The 14,411-nt window shown below is 43.0% G+C and overlaps 1 protein-coding gene across 1 annotated transcript in view; it reads left to right on the top strand.

The window, feature by feature from the left end:
* Positions 1-14,411, top strand: part of LOC139392627 (neuronal cell adhesion molecule a) — a 139,176-nt gene that overhangs the window by 65,664 nt on the left and 59,101 nt on the right. The gene's annotated exons all lie outside the window — the stretch shown is intronic.

The following is a 14,411-nucleotide window of genomic DNA, read 5'->3' as shown; positions in this document are numbered from 1 at the left end:
GACTGGAGGTTGGACTAACTGGTACCTCTCCTCCACTGAGGTTAGTGGGTGTGTGAAGATGTCCCAGTCTATGTAGTGATTAGGAAGGAGCCCATCCTACCTCCTCACTCTCTAACAGGAGGTTTGTTCCTCTCTCTCGGTGCCTGTAGGACTGGAGGTTGGACTACTGCTGCTTGTCAGGAGCAGCAGAGGGGAAGTGATGGCTTCGTTCCGGAAGCCATTTGCCAGGATCCGGTACCTCTCTTGGCATGACATTTTTTCTTTCTTCACAATGTAAAAATGATCATCAAATCATTCAGAGTTAATTACAGTTGCCTCCTCTGTTATTCTCCTGCCCCATAAAAAGCGTTGCCTAATGTGAAAGCGTGTCTGATATTGTAAGAATTGATTCGTGTTGGGCCGGACCGTGTTTATGGTTTGCTCAACATTGTAGCCTGTATAGACCAACACACATCATTGGGTGAATCAGTGAAACTGGAGATTTTTTAGGACTATCATTTCCTCCTCATATTGTACAATATGTGTCTCCACACACCGATAACTACTGTAGGCTATTGATGGATACAAGACAAGTTCGTTTTTATTGATCTCCGTTTGTCAGTGTCAAAGTATCCTGTCTTTTCCATTGTTTGTGAGGTATTAAAAATGATTATGCTAAGGTATCCAGTCATCTAAAATTATGTAGAATTGCATGAAAAGTTTTAATAAAAAGGCCAAATTTTTTCCTGGACCCTTGGCTACACATTCTGTGAAAATGGGGCATTTTTTCCTGGACCCTTGGCTACACATTCTGTGAAAATGGGGCATTTTTTCCTGGACCCTTGGCTACACATTCTGGGAAAATGGGGCATTTTTTCCCATGTATGCAACTTCTACAAGCACCCTGTACTCTACTGCTTTATGCCAGTATGCAAAAGTGGTGATATACATTCAATGTGTTATTATAAAGGGGATTTTAAGCACTGGATATAGCTAACAACCCCTCCAGGCGCTCGCCTCCAAGCTCTAGCCTCCAACCTCCAGCCTCCAAGCTCTAGCCTCCAACCTCCAGCCTCCAACCTCCAGCCTCCAGCCTCCAACCTCTAGCCTCCAGTCTCCAACCTCTAGCCTCCAACCTCCAGCCTCCAACCTCTAGCCTCCAGCCTCCAACCTCTAGCCTCCAATCTCTAGCCTCCAACCTCTAGCCTCCAGTCTCCAACCTCTAGCCTCCAACCTCCAACCTCTAGCCTCCAACCTCCAGTGTCCAACCTCCAGTGTCCAACCTCCAGTCTCTAGCCTCTACCTGAATAGAAGTGTGAGGGAGGAAGTGAAGAGTAGATCCCTCTGGCTTGTTAGGTTTCCCACAAGCATCCTGATTGGATGGAGAGGAACCAATGTCCTGACTGGGTGGGGAGGAACCAATGTCCTGACTGGGTGGGGAGGAACCAATGTACTGACTCGGTGGGGAGGAACCAATGTCCTGACTCGGTAGGGAGGAACCAATATCCTGACTGGGTGGGGAGGAACCGATGTCCTGACTGGGTGGGGAGGAACCAATGTCCTGACTGGGTCCTGACTGGGTGGGGAGGAACTAATGGGTGGAGAGGAACCAATGTCCACACCTCCTTCCCTCCACCCTCCCCACCCCTCTACCCCTCCACCCCTCCTTCCCTCCACCCTCCCCATCCCTCTACCCCTCCACCCCTCCACCCCTCCTTCCCTCCACCCTCCCCATCCCTCTACCCCTCCACCCCTCCACCCCTCCTTCCTTTCACCCAACCCATCCCTCTACCTCTCTACCTCTCCACCCCTCCATCCCTCCACCCTCTCCACCCCTCCACCCCTCCATCTCTCCACCCCTCCACCCCTCTACCCTCTCTACCCGTCCACCCTCTCTACCCTCTCCATCCCTCCACCCTCTCCATCCCTCCATCCCTCCACCCTCTCCATCCCTCCACCACTCCATCCCTCCACCCCTCCACCCCTCCACCCTCTTCACCCTCTCCATCCCTCCCCACCCCTCCACCTCTCCATCCCTCTACCCCTCCATCCCTCCACCCTCTCCACCCTCTCCATCCCTCCACCCCTCTACCCTCTCTACCCCTCCACCTCTCCATCCCTCCACCCCTCCCCACCCTCTCCATCCCTCCACCACTCCATCCCTCCACCCCTCCACCCCTCCACCCTCTTCACCCTCTCCATCCCTCCCCACCCCTCCACCTCTCCATCCCTCTACCCCTCCATCCCTCCACCCTCTCCACCCTCTCCATCCCTCCACCCCTCTACCCTCTCCACCCCTCCACCTCTCCATCCCTCCACCCCTCCACCCTCCACCCTCCACCCCTCCATCCCTCCACCCTCTCCATCCCTCCACCCCTCTACCCTCTCCATCCCTCCACCCTCTCCATCCCTCCACCCTATCCACCCTCTCCATCCCTCCACCCTCTCCACCCTCTCCATCCCTCCACCCCTCTACCCTCTCCACCCCTCCACCTCTCCATCCCTCCACCCCTCCACCCTCTCCATCCCTCCACCCCTCTACCCTCTCCACCCCTCCACCTCTCCACCCCTCCACCCCTCCACCCTCTCCATCCCTCTACCCCTCCACCCCTCCACCCCTCCTTCCTTTCACCCAACCCATCCCTCTACCTCTCTACCTCTCCACCCCTCCATCCCTCCACCCTCTCCACCCCTCCACCCCTCCATCTCTCCACCCCTCCACCCCTCTACCCTCTCTACCCGTCCACCCTCTCTACCCCTCCATCCCTCCACCCTCTCCATCCCTCCACCACTCCATCCCTCCACCCCTCCACCCTCCACCCTCTTCACCCTCTCCATCCCTCCCCACCCCTCCACCTCTCCATCCCTCTACCCCTCCATCCCTCCACCCTCTCCACCCTCTCCATCCCTCCACCCCTCCATCCCTCCACCCTCTCCATCCCTCCACCCCTCCACCTCTCCATCCCTCCACCCTCTCCACCCTCTCCACCCCTCCCTCTCTCCATCCCTCCACCCTCTCCACCCCTCCACCCTCTCCACCTCTCCACCCCTCCACCTCTCCATCTCTCCATCCCTCCACCCTCTCCACTCCTCCATCCCTCCACCCTTGCAGTTTCAGTGGAACCAGCACGTCAACAACATGGTTTCACAATAGGTCTGTGGGGAGGCCCGTGTGGCCGTGTGCTGACCATCAGCATTATCCCAAAGCCCCACAGAACAGAGACAGAGCCCCGTAGAGAAAGACCAGAGGATTGTGTGGATGCTTCTAGAATGTCTGACCCCATCCAGCCATCAATAGGCAGGCTGTGTGTGAGTGAAAGGGCTGAGGTCATTGATTTGAACTGGGGCACAAAGCCACGCTATGATCACAATCCGGTCAGAGGCCTAGTTCAACGAGGAGACTGTGAGGCTTGGTTTCCTAACAAGAGGTGTTGGTGTAGTCTGTGTGTGTTGGTGTCATTTGTTGCCATGGTTTTTCTGTGTGGATACAAATTGAATCAACAGTACCATGAGAGATCCGATCAGTAAAAGCAGCATATCTTTACTCACCTTGTACGTCCAGAGTGTATAATATGTTTGACATCCCTACATCCAGCAGTTAGTAAATCAGTGGAAGGTGTTTGCTTACCGCCATATTTTCATACTTGAACATTAAACTGTCTGTTTTTACTCTGATGTGAAGGAAAGTGTTAACTTTCTATTGTCTGCAGAACAAATGAGTGTCTGTAAATAATACTTAACTTTATACGCCAGTGATCGCTGTGTGAATAGCGGCATATTTCCCCGTGGATTAAGAAAGGTTAACCCGCAAATCATTAGTCCTGAAGAAGTGACACATTTTTCTTTTACCTTTATTTAACTAGGCAAGTCAGTTAAGAACAAATTCTTATTTTCAACAATGGCCTAGGAACAGTGGGTTAACTGCCTGTTCAGCGGCAGAACGACAGAAAATATGTCAGCTCGGGGGTTTGAACTTGCAACCTTCCGGTTACTAGTCCAACACTCTAACCACTAGGCTACCCTGCCGCACTGTAGCCTAAAGTAGCTAGTGCAGCTCTCCTCAGATTCAGACGAGCGTGCACGGCCTTCTTTGACTCAGTCAAGTGGTTCTGCTTCAGTGTCTAAACCAACTCCAGCTGTCTCTCTGAGAGCAGAGTGTTGGAGAGCTGCATTTAGACTGAATTCCCGCTCAGAGTTGTCATAAAGATGGCTGTGTTAGTGTCTCTTTGTGTCTCCTCTCCTTGGCTACTCTTCAATCGAGGAGGTTCACTTGGTAACAGAGTAGGAACTCGTAGACCAGAGAGTGTTGCCATGGACACGGCGTAGTGATTTTGGAAGTGGCACTCCGGCTCACTCCCCAGCTCTTGACCCTGAAGTCTCACTTACCCACAGTGTCACTGGGCAGAAAATACATTTCCCATCAAAGACAGTTCCTAGTGTTCAAACCCCTCCCTGACCAATATGATATACTATGGGTCAAATTGAATGAGAACTGAAGTCAGAGTCTCACTGTTGGTACACGTGCTTGGCATCGTGTCATGTGTGTGTATGCATAAGTGCATGTGTGCAGACGTGTGTGTGTGTGTGTGTGTGTGTGTGTGTGTGTGTGTGTGTGTGTGTGTGTGTGTGTGGGTGTGTTTAGTGTGACTCTGTGTCTGCATACGTCCGCACCTCCTCATGCATGTGTGTGCGGCTGACACTCACACATGAGAACAATCAATAGACCTTCCACCTTGTGACACCAGTGTGACTCTCCTCTCTGTGTGTCAGACCAGTCTCTGTGGACCCTGCTGCAGTGGGCAGGGCATTAGCATGTGAATGGAGGCCTAAACAAACAGAGTGGGAGACCCGGGGGAGTATGAGAAGGGGCCTCCTTACATCCATATGGACACATCATAGAGTCTGTAAAGCTCCCATACAGACCAACACACAAGCAGTGTTCTTAACGCAGTGACAGCCACTGTCTCAATCCGGCTGCTTAGTGCTCACCATACAGACCAACACACAAGCAGTGTTCTTAACGCAGTGACAGCCACTGTCTCAATCCGGCTGCTTAGTGCTCACCATACAGACCAACACACAAGCAGTGTTCTTAACGCAGTGACAGCCACTGTCTCAATCCGGCTGCTTAGTGCTCACCATACAGAATGGGCTGGAAGACAATGAACGTTAGCATAAAAACACACACTTGTCATATTAACAAAAAATAAGTAATTGTGTTTGTTTATCGTCTGTGAGTAGTTTTATTTTAGCACTCAGGACCTCCTGAGTTGGCCAGAGCGGAGACTGAACTAAAAGCCTTTTTTTAATATGGTGTCCAAGTGGCCCACTATTCATTCACTATTCATTCACTATTCATTCACTATTCATTCACTATTCATTCACTATTCATTCACTATTCATTCACTATTCATTCACTATTCATTCACTGTTCATTCACTGTTCATTCACTATTCATTCACTATTCATTCACTATTCATTCACTATTCATTCACTATTCATTCACTATTCATTCACTATTCATTCACTATTCATTCACTGTTCATTCACTATTCATTCACTATTCATTCACTATTCATTCACTATTCATTCACTGTTCATTCACTATTCATTCACTATTCATTCACTGTTCATTCACTATTCATTCACTATTCATTCACTATTCATTCACTATTCATTCACTGTTCATTCACTGTTCATTCACTATTCATTCACTATTCATTCACTATTCATTCACTATTCATTCACTATTCATTCACTATTTATTCACATGGAATTGCTTGCAGGGCCAAATAAAAGGCAGCAAGATGTCCTTGATGTGTACACACATGAATTAACATTTTTGTGTGTACAGTACAGTACTCGTTTCGTTTGAGTCCTCCATGCTGCTCTGTAATAGCAGGCCCCAGTTCATATTGTAATCGCATCAATCATCTCCACGCTGTGCCTCTCCTACAGAACAACACACGGACCGGTCTACAGTATGGGGAATTAATGGCGGAACTAAATGGAGGAATGTATGTCTTAAGGTGTCATTCATTCCAGATTCTGAAATATGGAAATCCTGACATTCAAGTCAAGTCCTTGTGTCAGTGCGGAGACTGGGTTCTGTTGTGTTGCCCTATGATGTGTTACTGACTGGGGGGTTTTAATTCTCAACCTCCCTGGAGATGTGACATGGGTGTGAGAGTGAGAGTGAGTGAGTGAGTGAGTGAGTGAGTGAGTGAGTGAGTGAGTGAGTGAGTGAGTGAGTGAGAGAGAGAGTGAGAGAGTGAGAGAGTGAGAGAGTGAGAGAGAGAGAGAGAGAGAGACCACGACAGCCGGACCCCCTCCCCTATACAACCCTCCCCCTTCCCTCCCTTCTCCAGACCGGCATCCCCAAAGTGCACGGTTGGGGGTTGACACCAAATTACACAAACCCAAATCGACAGTTGAGCATGTGGGACTGTGAGGCTAAAGTATAAGGTCTGTAGTGGTAATGATAGTCTCCAGGTATAAAGACTACAGTATAAGGTCTGTAGTGGTAATGATAGTCTCCAGGTATAAAGACTACAGTATAAGGTCTGTAGTGGTAATGATAGTCTCCAGGTATAAAGACTACAGTATAAGGTCTGTAGTGGTAATGATAGTCTCCAGGTATAAAGACTACAGTATAAGGTCTAGTGGTAATGATAGTCTCCAGGTATAAAGACTACAGTATAAGGTCTGTAGTGGTAATGATAGTCTCCAGGTATAAAGACTACAGTATAAGGTCTGTAGTGGTAATGATAGTCTCCAGGTATAAAGACTACAGTATAAGGTCTGTAGTGGTAATGATAGTCTCCAGGTATAAAGACTACAGTATAAGGTCTGTAGTGGTAATGATAGTCTCTAGGTATAAAGACTACAGTATAAGGTCTGTAGTGGTAATGATAGTCTCCAGGTATAAAGACTACAGTATAAGGTCTGTAGTGGTAATGATAGTCTCCAGGTATAAAGACTACAGTATAAGGTCTGTAGTGGTAATGATAGTCTCCAGGTATAAAGACTACAGTATAAGGTCTGTAGTGGTAATGATAGTCTCCAGGTATAAAGACTACAGTATAAGGTCTGTAGTGGTAATTATAGTCTCCAGGTATAAAGACTACAGAATAAGGTCTGTAGTGGTAATGATAGTCTCCAGGTATAAAGACTACAGTATAAGGTCTGTAGTGGTAATTATAGTCTCTAGGTATAAAGACTACAGTATAAGGTCTGTAGTGGTAATGATAGTCTCCAGGTATAAAGACTACAGTATAAGGTCTGTAGTGGTAATGATAGTCTCTAGGTATAAAGACTACAGTATAAGGTCTGTAGTGGTAATGATAGTCTCCAGGTATAAAGACTACAGTATAAGGTCTGTAGTGGTAGTGGTAATGATAGTCTCCAGGTATAAAGACTACAGTATAAGGTCTGTAGTGGTAATGATAGTCTCCAGGTATAAAGACTACAGTATAAGGTCTAGTGGTAATGCTAGTCTCCAGGTATAAAGACTACAGTATAAGGTCTGTAGTGGTAATGATAGTCTCCAGGTATAAAGACTACAGTATAAGGTCTGTAGTGGTAATGATAGTCTCCAGGTATAAAGACTACAGTATAAGGTCTGTAGTGGTAATGATAGTCTCCAGGTATAAAGACTACAGTATAAGGTCTGTAGTGGTAATGATAGTCTCTAGGTATAAAGACTACAGTATAAGGTCTGTAGTGGTAATGATAGTCTCCAGGTATAAAGACTACAGTATAAGGTCTGTAGTGGTAATGATAGTCTCCAGGTATAAAGACTACAGTATAAGGTCTGTAGTGGGAATGATAGTCTCCAGGTATAAAGACTACAGTATAAGGTCTGTAGTGGTAATGATAGTCTCCAGGTATAAAGACTACAGTATAAGGTCTGTAGTGGTAATTATAGTCTCCAGGTATAAAGACTACAGAATAAGGTCTGTAGTGGTAATGATAGTCTCCAGGTATAAAGACTACAGTATAAGGTCTGTAGTGGTAATGATAGTCTCTAGGTATAAAGACTACAGTATAAGGTCTGTAGTGGTAATGATAGTCTCCAGGTATAAAGACTACAGTATAAGGTCTGTAGTGGTAATGATAGTCTCCAGGTATGAAGACTACAGTATAAGGTCTGTAGTGGTAATGATAGTCTCCAGGTATAAAGACTACAGTATAAGGTCTGTAGTGGTAATGATAGTCTCCAGGTATAAAGACTACAGTATAAGGTCTGTAGTGGTAATGATAGTCTCCAGGTATAAAGACTACAGTATAAGGTCTGTAGTGGTAATGATAGTCTCCAGGTATAAAGACTACAGTATAAGGTCTGTAGTGGTAATGATAGTCTCCAAGTATAAAGACTACAGTATAAGGTCTGTAGTGGTAATGATAGTCTCCAGGTATAAAGACTACAGTATAAGGTCTGTAGTGGTAATGATAGTCTCCAGGTATAAAGACTACAGTATAAGGTCTGTAGTGGTAATGATAGTCTCCAGGTATAAAGACTACAGTATAAGGTCTGTAGTGGTAATGATAGTCTCTAGGTATAAAGACTACAGTATAAGGTCTGTAGTGGTAATGATAGTCTCCAGGTATAAAGACTACAGTATAAGGTCTGTAGTGGTAATGATAGTCTCCAGGTATAAAGACTACAGTATAAGGTCTGTAGTGGTAATGATAGTCTCCAGGTATAAAGACTACAGTATAAGGTCTGTAGTGGTAATGATAGTCTCCAGGTATAAAGACTACAGTATAAGGTCTGTAGTGGTAATGATAGTCTCCAGGTATAAAGACTACAGTATAAGGTCTGTAGTGGTAATGATAGTCTCCAGGTATAAAGACTACAGTATAAGGTCTGTAGTGGTAATGATAGTCTCTAGGTATAAAGACTACAGTATAAGGTCTGTAGTGGTAATGATAGTCTCTAGGTATAAAGACTACAGTATAAGGTCTGTAGTGGTAATGATAGTCTCCAGGTATAAAGACTACAGTATAAGGTCTGTAGTGGTAATGATAGTCTCCAGGTATAAAGACTACAGTATAAGGTCTGTAGTGGTAATGATAGTCTCCAGGTATAAAGACTACAGTATAAGGTCTGTAGTGGTAATGATAGTCTCCAGGTATAAAGACTACAGTATAAGGTCTGTAGTGGTAATGATAGTCTCCAGGTATAAAGACTACAGTATAAGGTCTGTAGTGGTAATGATAGTCTCCAGGTATAAAGACTACAGTATAAGGTCTGTAGTGGTAATGATAGTCTCCAGGTATAAAGACTACAGTATAAGGTCTGTAGTGGTAATGATAGTCTCCAGGTATAAAGACTACAGTATAAGGTCTGTAGTGGTAATGATAGTCTCCAGGTATAAAGACTACAGTATAAGGTCTGTAGTGGTAATGATAGTCTCCAGGTATAAAGACTACAGTATAAGGTCTGTAGTGGTAATGATAGTCTCCAGGTATAAAGACTACAGTATAAGGTCTGTAGTGGTAATGATAGTCTCCAGGTATAAAGAGTGGTAATGATAGTCTACAGTATAAGGTCTGTAGTGGTAATGATAGTCTCCAGGTATAAAGACTACAGTATAAGGTCTGTAGTGGTAATGATAGTCTCCAGGTATAAAGACTACAGTATAAGGTCTGTAGTGGTAATGATAGTCTCCAGGTATAAAGACTACAGTATAAGGTCTGTAGTGGTAATGATAGTCTCCAGGTATAAAGACTACAGTATAAGGTCTGTAGTGGTAATGATAGTCTCCAGGTATAAAGACTACAGTATAAGGTCTGTAGTGGTAATGATAGTCTCCAGGTATAAAGACTACAGTATAAGGTCTGTAGTGGTAATGATAGTCTCCAGGTATAAAGACTACAGTATAAGATAGTCTGTAGTGGTAATGTAGTAGTCTCCAGGTATAAAGACTACAGTATAAGGTCTGTAGTGGTAATGATAGTCTCCAGGTATAAAGACTACAGTATAAGGTCTGTAGTGGTAATGATAGTCTCCAGGTATAAAGACTACAGTATAAGGTCTGTAGTGGTAATGATAGTCTCCAGGTATAAAGACTACAGTATAAGGTCTGTAGTGGTAATGATAGTCTCCAGGTATAAAGACTACAGTATAAGGTCTGTAGTGGTAATGATAGTCTCCAGGTATAAAGACTACAGTATAAGGTCTGTAGTGGTAATGATAGTCTCCAGGTATAAAGACTACAGTATAAGGTCTGTAGTGGTAATGATAGTCTCCAGGTATAAAGACTACAGTATAAGGTCTGTAGTGGTAATGATAGTCTCCAGGTATAAAGACTACAGTATAAGGTCTGTAGTGGTAATGATAGTCTCCAGGTATAAAGACTACAGTATAAGGTCTGTAGTGGTAATGATAGTCTCCAGGTATAAAGACTACAGTATAAGGTCTGTAGTGGTAATGATAGTCTCCAGGTATAAAGACTACAGTATAAGGTCTGTAGTGGTAATGATAGTCTCCAGGTATAAAGACTACAGTATAAGGTCTGTAGTGGTAATGATAGTCTCTAGGTATAAAGACTACAGTATAAGGTCTGTAGTGGTAATGATAGTCTCCAGGTATAAAGACTACAGTATAAGGTCTGTAGTGGTAATGATAGTCTCCAGGTATAAAGACTACAGTATAAGGTCTGTAGTGGTAATGATAGTCTCCAGGTATAAAGACTACAGTAGTGGTAAGATAGTCTGTAGTGGTAATGTAGTAATGATAGTCTCCAGGTATAAAGACTACAGTATAAGGTCTGTAGTGGTAATGATAGTCTCCAGGTATAAAGACTACAGTATAAGGTCTGTAGTGGTAATGATAGTCTCCAGGTATAAAGACTACAGTATAAGGTCTGTAGTGGTAATGATAGTCTCCAGGTATAAAGACTACAGTATAAGGTCTGTAGTGGTAATGATAGTCTCCAGGTATAAAGACTACAGTATAAGGTCTGTAGTGGTAATGATAGTCTCCAGGTATAAAGACTACAGTATAAGGTCTGTAGTGGTAATGATAGTCTCCAGGTATAAAGACTACAGTATAAGGTCTGTAGTGGTAATGATAGTCTCCAGGTATAAAGACTACAGTATAAGGTCTGTAGTGGTAATGATAGTCTCCAGGTATAAAGACTACAGTATAAGGTCTGTAGTGGTAATGATAGTCTCCAGGTATAAAGACTACAGTATAAGGTCTGTAGTGGTAATGATAGTCTCCAGGTATAAAGACTACAGTATAAGGTCTGTAGTGGTAATGATAGTCTCCAGGTATAAAGACTACAGTATAAGGTCTGTAGTGGTAATGATAGTCTCCAGGTATAAAGACTACAGTATAAGGTCTGTAGTGGTAATGATAGTCTCCAGGTATAAAGACTACAGTATAAGGTCTGTAGTGGTAATGATAGTCTCCAGGTATAAAGACTACAGTATAAGGTCTGTAGTGGTAATGATAGTCTCCAGGTATAAAGACTACAGTATAAGGTCTGTAGTGGTAATGATAGTCTCCAGGTATAAAGACTACAGTATAAGGTCTGTAGTGGTAATGATAGTCTCCAGGTATAAAGACTACAGTATAAGCTCTAGTGGTAATGATAGTCTCCAGGTATAAAGACTACAGTATAAGGTCTGTAGTGGTAATGATAGTCTCCAGGTATAAAGACTACAGTATAAGGTCTGTAGTGGTAATGATAGTCTCCAGGTATAAAGACTACAGTATAAGGTCTGTAGTGGTAATGATAGTCTCCAGGTATAAAGACTACAGTATAAGGTCTGTAGTGGTAATGATAGTCTCCAGGTATAAAGACTACAGTATAAGGTCTGTAGTGGTAATGATAGTCTCCAGGTATAAAGACTACAGTATAAGGTCTGTAGTGGTAATGATAGTCTCCAGGTATAAAGACTACAGTATAAGGTCTGTAGTGGTAATGATAGTCTCCAGGTATAAAGACTACAGTATAAGGTCTGTAGTGGTAATGATAGTCTCCAGGTATAAAGACTACAGTATAAGGTCTGTAGTGGTAATGATAGTCTCCAGGTATAAAGACTACAGTATAAGTGGGTAATGATAGTCTCCAGGTATAAAGACTACAATATAAGGTCTGTAGTGGTAATGATAGTCTCCAGGTATAAAGACTACAGTATAAGGTCTGTAGTGGTAATGATAGTCTCCAGGTATAAAGACTACAGTATAAGGTCTGCAGTGGTAATGATAGTCTCCAGGTATAAAGACTACCGTATAAGGTCTGTAGTGGTAATGATAGTCTCTAGGTATAAAGACTACAGTATAAGGTCTGTAGTGGTAATGATAGTCTCCAGGTATAAAGACTACAGTATAAGGTCTGTAGTGGTAATGATAGTCTCCAGGTATAAAGACTACAGTATAAGGTCTGTAGTGGTAATGATAGTCTCCAGGTATAAAGACTACAGTATAAGGTCTGTAGTGGTAATGATAGTCTCCAGGTATAAAGACTACAGAATAAGGTCTGTAGTGGTAATGATAGTCTCCAGGTATAAAGACTACAGTATAAGGTCTGTAGTGGTAATTATAGTCTCTAGGTATAAAGACTACAGTATAAGGTCTGTAGTGGTAATGATAGTCTCCAGGTATAAAGACTACAGTATAAGGTCTGTAGTGGTAATGATAGTCTCTAGGTATAAAGACTACAGTATAAGGTCTGTAGTGGTAATGATAGTCTCTAGGTATAAAGACTACAGTATAAGGTCTGTAGTGGTAATGATAGTCTCCAGGTATAAAGACTACAGTATAAGGTCTGTAGTGGTAATGATAGTCTCCAGGTATAAAGACTACAGTATAAGGTCTAGTGGTAATGCTAGTCTCCAGGTATAAAGACTACAATATAAGGTCTGTAGTGGTAATGATAGTATGGGTATAAAGACTACAGTATAAGGTCTGTAGTGGTAATGATAGTCTCCAGGTATAAAGACTACAGTATAAGGTCTGTAGTGGTAATGATAGTCTCCAGGTATAAAGACTACAGTATAAGGTCTGTAGTGGTAATGATAGTCTCTAGGTATAAAGACTACAGTATAAGGTCTGTAGTGGTAATGATAGTCTCCAGGTATAAAGACTACAGTATAAGGTCTGTAGTGGTAATGATAGTCTCCAGGTATAAAGACTACAGTATAAGGTCTGTAGTGGTAATGATAGTCTCCAGGTATAAAGACTACAGTATAAGGTCTGTAGTGGTAATTATAGTCTCCAGGTATAAAGACTACAGAATAAGGTCTGTAGTGGTAATGATAGTCTCCAGGTATAAAGACTACAGTATAAGGTCTGTAGTGGTAATGATAGTCTCTAGGTATAAAGACTACAGTATAAGGTCTGTAGTGGTAATGATAGTCTCCAGGTATAAAGACTACAGTATAAGGTATGTAGTGGTAATGATAGTCTCCAGGTATAAAGACTACAGTATAAGGTCTGTAGTGGTAATGATAGTCTCCAGGTATAAAGACTACAGTATAAGGTCTGTAGTGGTAATGATAGTCTCCAGGTATAAAGACTACAGTATAAGTTCTGTAGTGGTAATGATAGTCTCCAGGTATAAAGACTACAGTATAAGGTCTGTAGTGGTAATGATAGTCTCCAGGTATAAAGACTACAGTATAAGGTCTGTAGTGGTAATGATAGTCTCCAAGTATAAAGACTACAGTATAAGGTCTGTAGTGGTAATGATAGTCTCCAGGTATAAAGACTACAGTATAAGGTCTGTAGTGGTAATGATAGTCTCCAGGTATAAAGACTACAGTATAAGGTCTGTAGTGGTAATGATAGTCTCCAGGTATAAAGACTACAGTATAAGGTCTGTAGTGGTAATGATAGTCTCCAGGTATAAAGACTACAGTATAAGGTCTGTAGTGGTAATGATAGTCTCCAGGTATAAAGACTACAGTATAAGGTCTGTAGTGGTAATGATAGTCTCCAGGTATAAAGACTACATAATAAGGTCTGTAGTGGTAATGATAGTCTCCAGGTATAAAGACTACAGTATAAGGTCTGTAGTGGTAATGATAGTCTCTAGGTATAAAGACTACAGTATAAGGTCTGTAGTGGTAATGATAGTCTCCAGGTATAAAGACTACAGTATAAGGTCTGTAGTGGTAATGATAGTCTCCAGGTATAAAGACTACAGTATAAGGTCTGTAGTGGTAATGATAGTCTCCAGGTATAAAGACTACAGTATAAGGTCTGTAGTGGTAATGACAGTCTCCAGGTATAAAGACTACAGTATAAGTTCTGTAGTGGTAATGATAGTCTCCAGGTATAAAGACTACAGTATAAGGTCTGTAGTGGTAATGATAGTCTCCAGGTATAAAGACTACAGTATAAGGTCTGTAGTGGTAATGATAGTCTCCAAGTATAAAGACTACAGTATAAGGTCTGTAGTGGTAATGATAGTCTC

The sequence above is a fragment of the Oncorhynchus clarkii genome, chromosome 33 (assembly GCF_045791955.1).
Source record: "Oncorhynchus clarkii lewisi isolate Uvic-CL-2024 chromosome 33, UVic_Ocla_1.0, whole genome shotgun sequence".
Lineage (NCBI taxonomy): Eukaryota > Metazoa > Chordata > Actinopteri > Salmoniformes > Salmonidae > Oncorhynchus > Oncorhynchus clarkii.
This window is presented reverse-complemented; position numbering and strand designations above follow the sequence as displayed.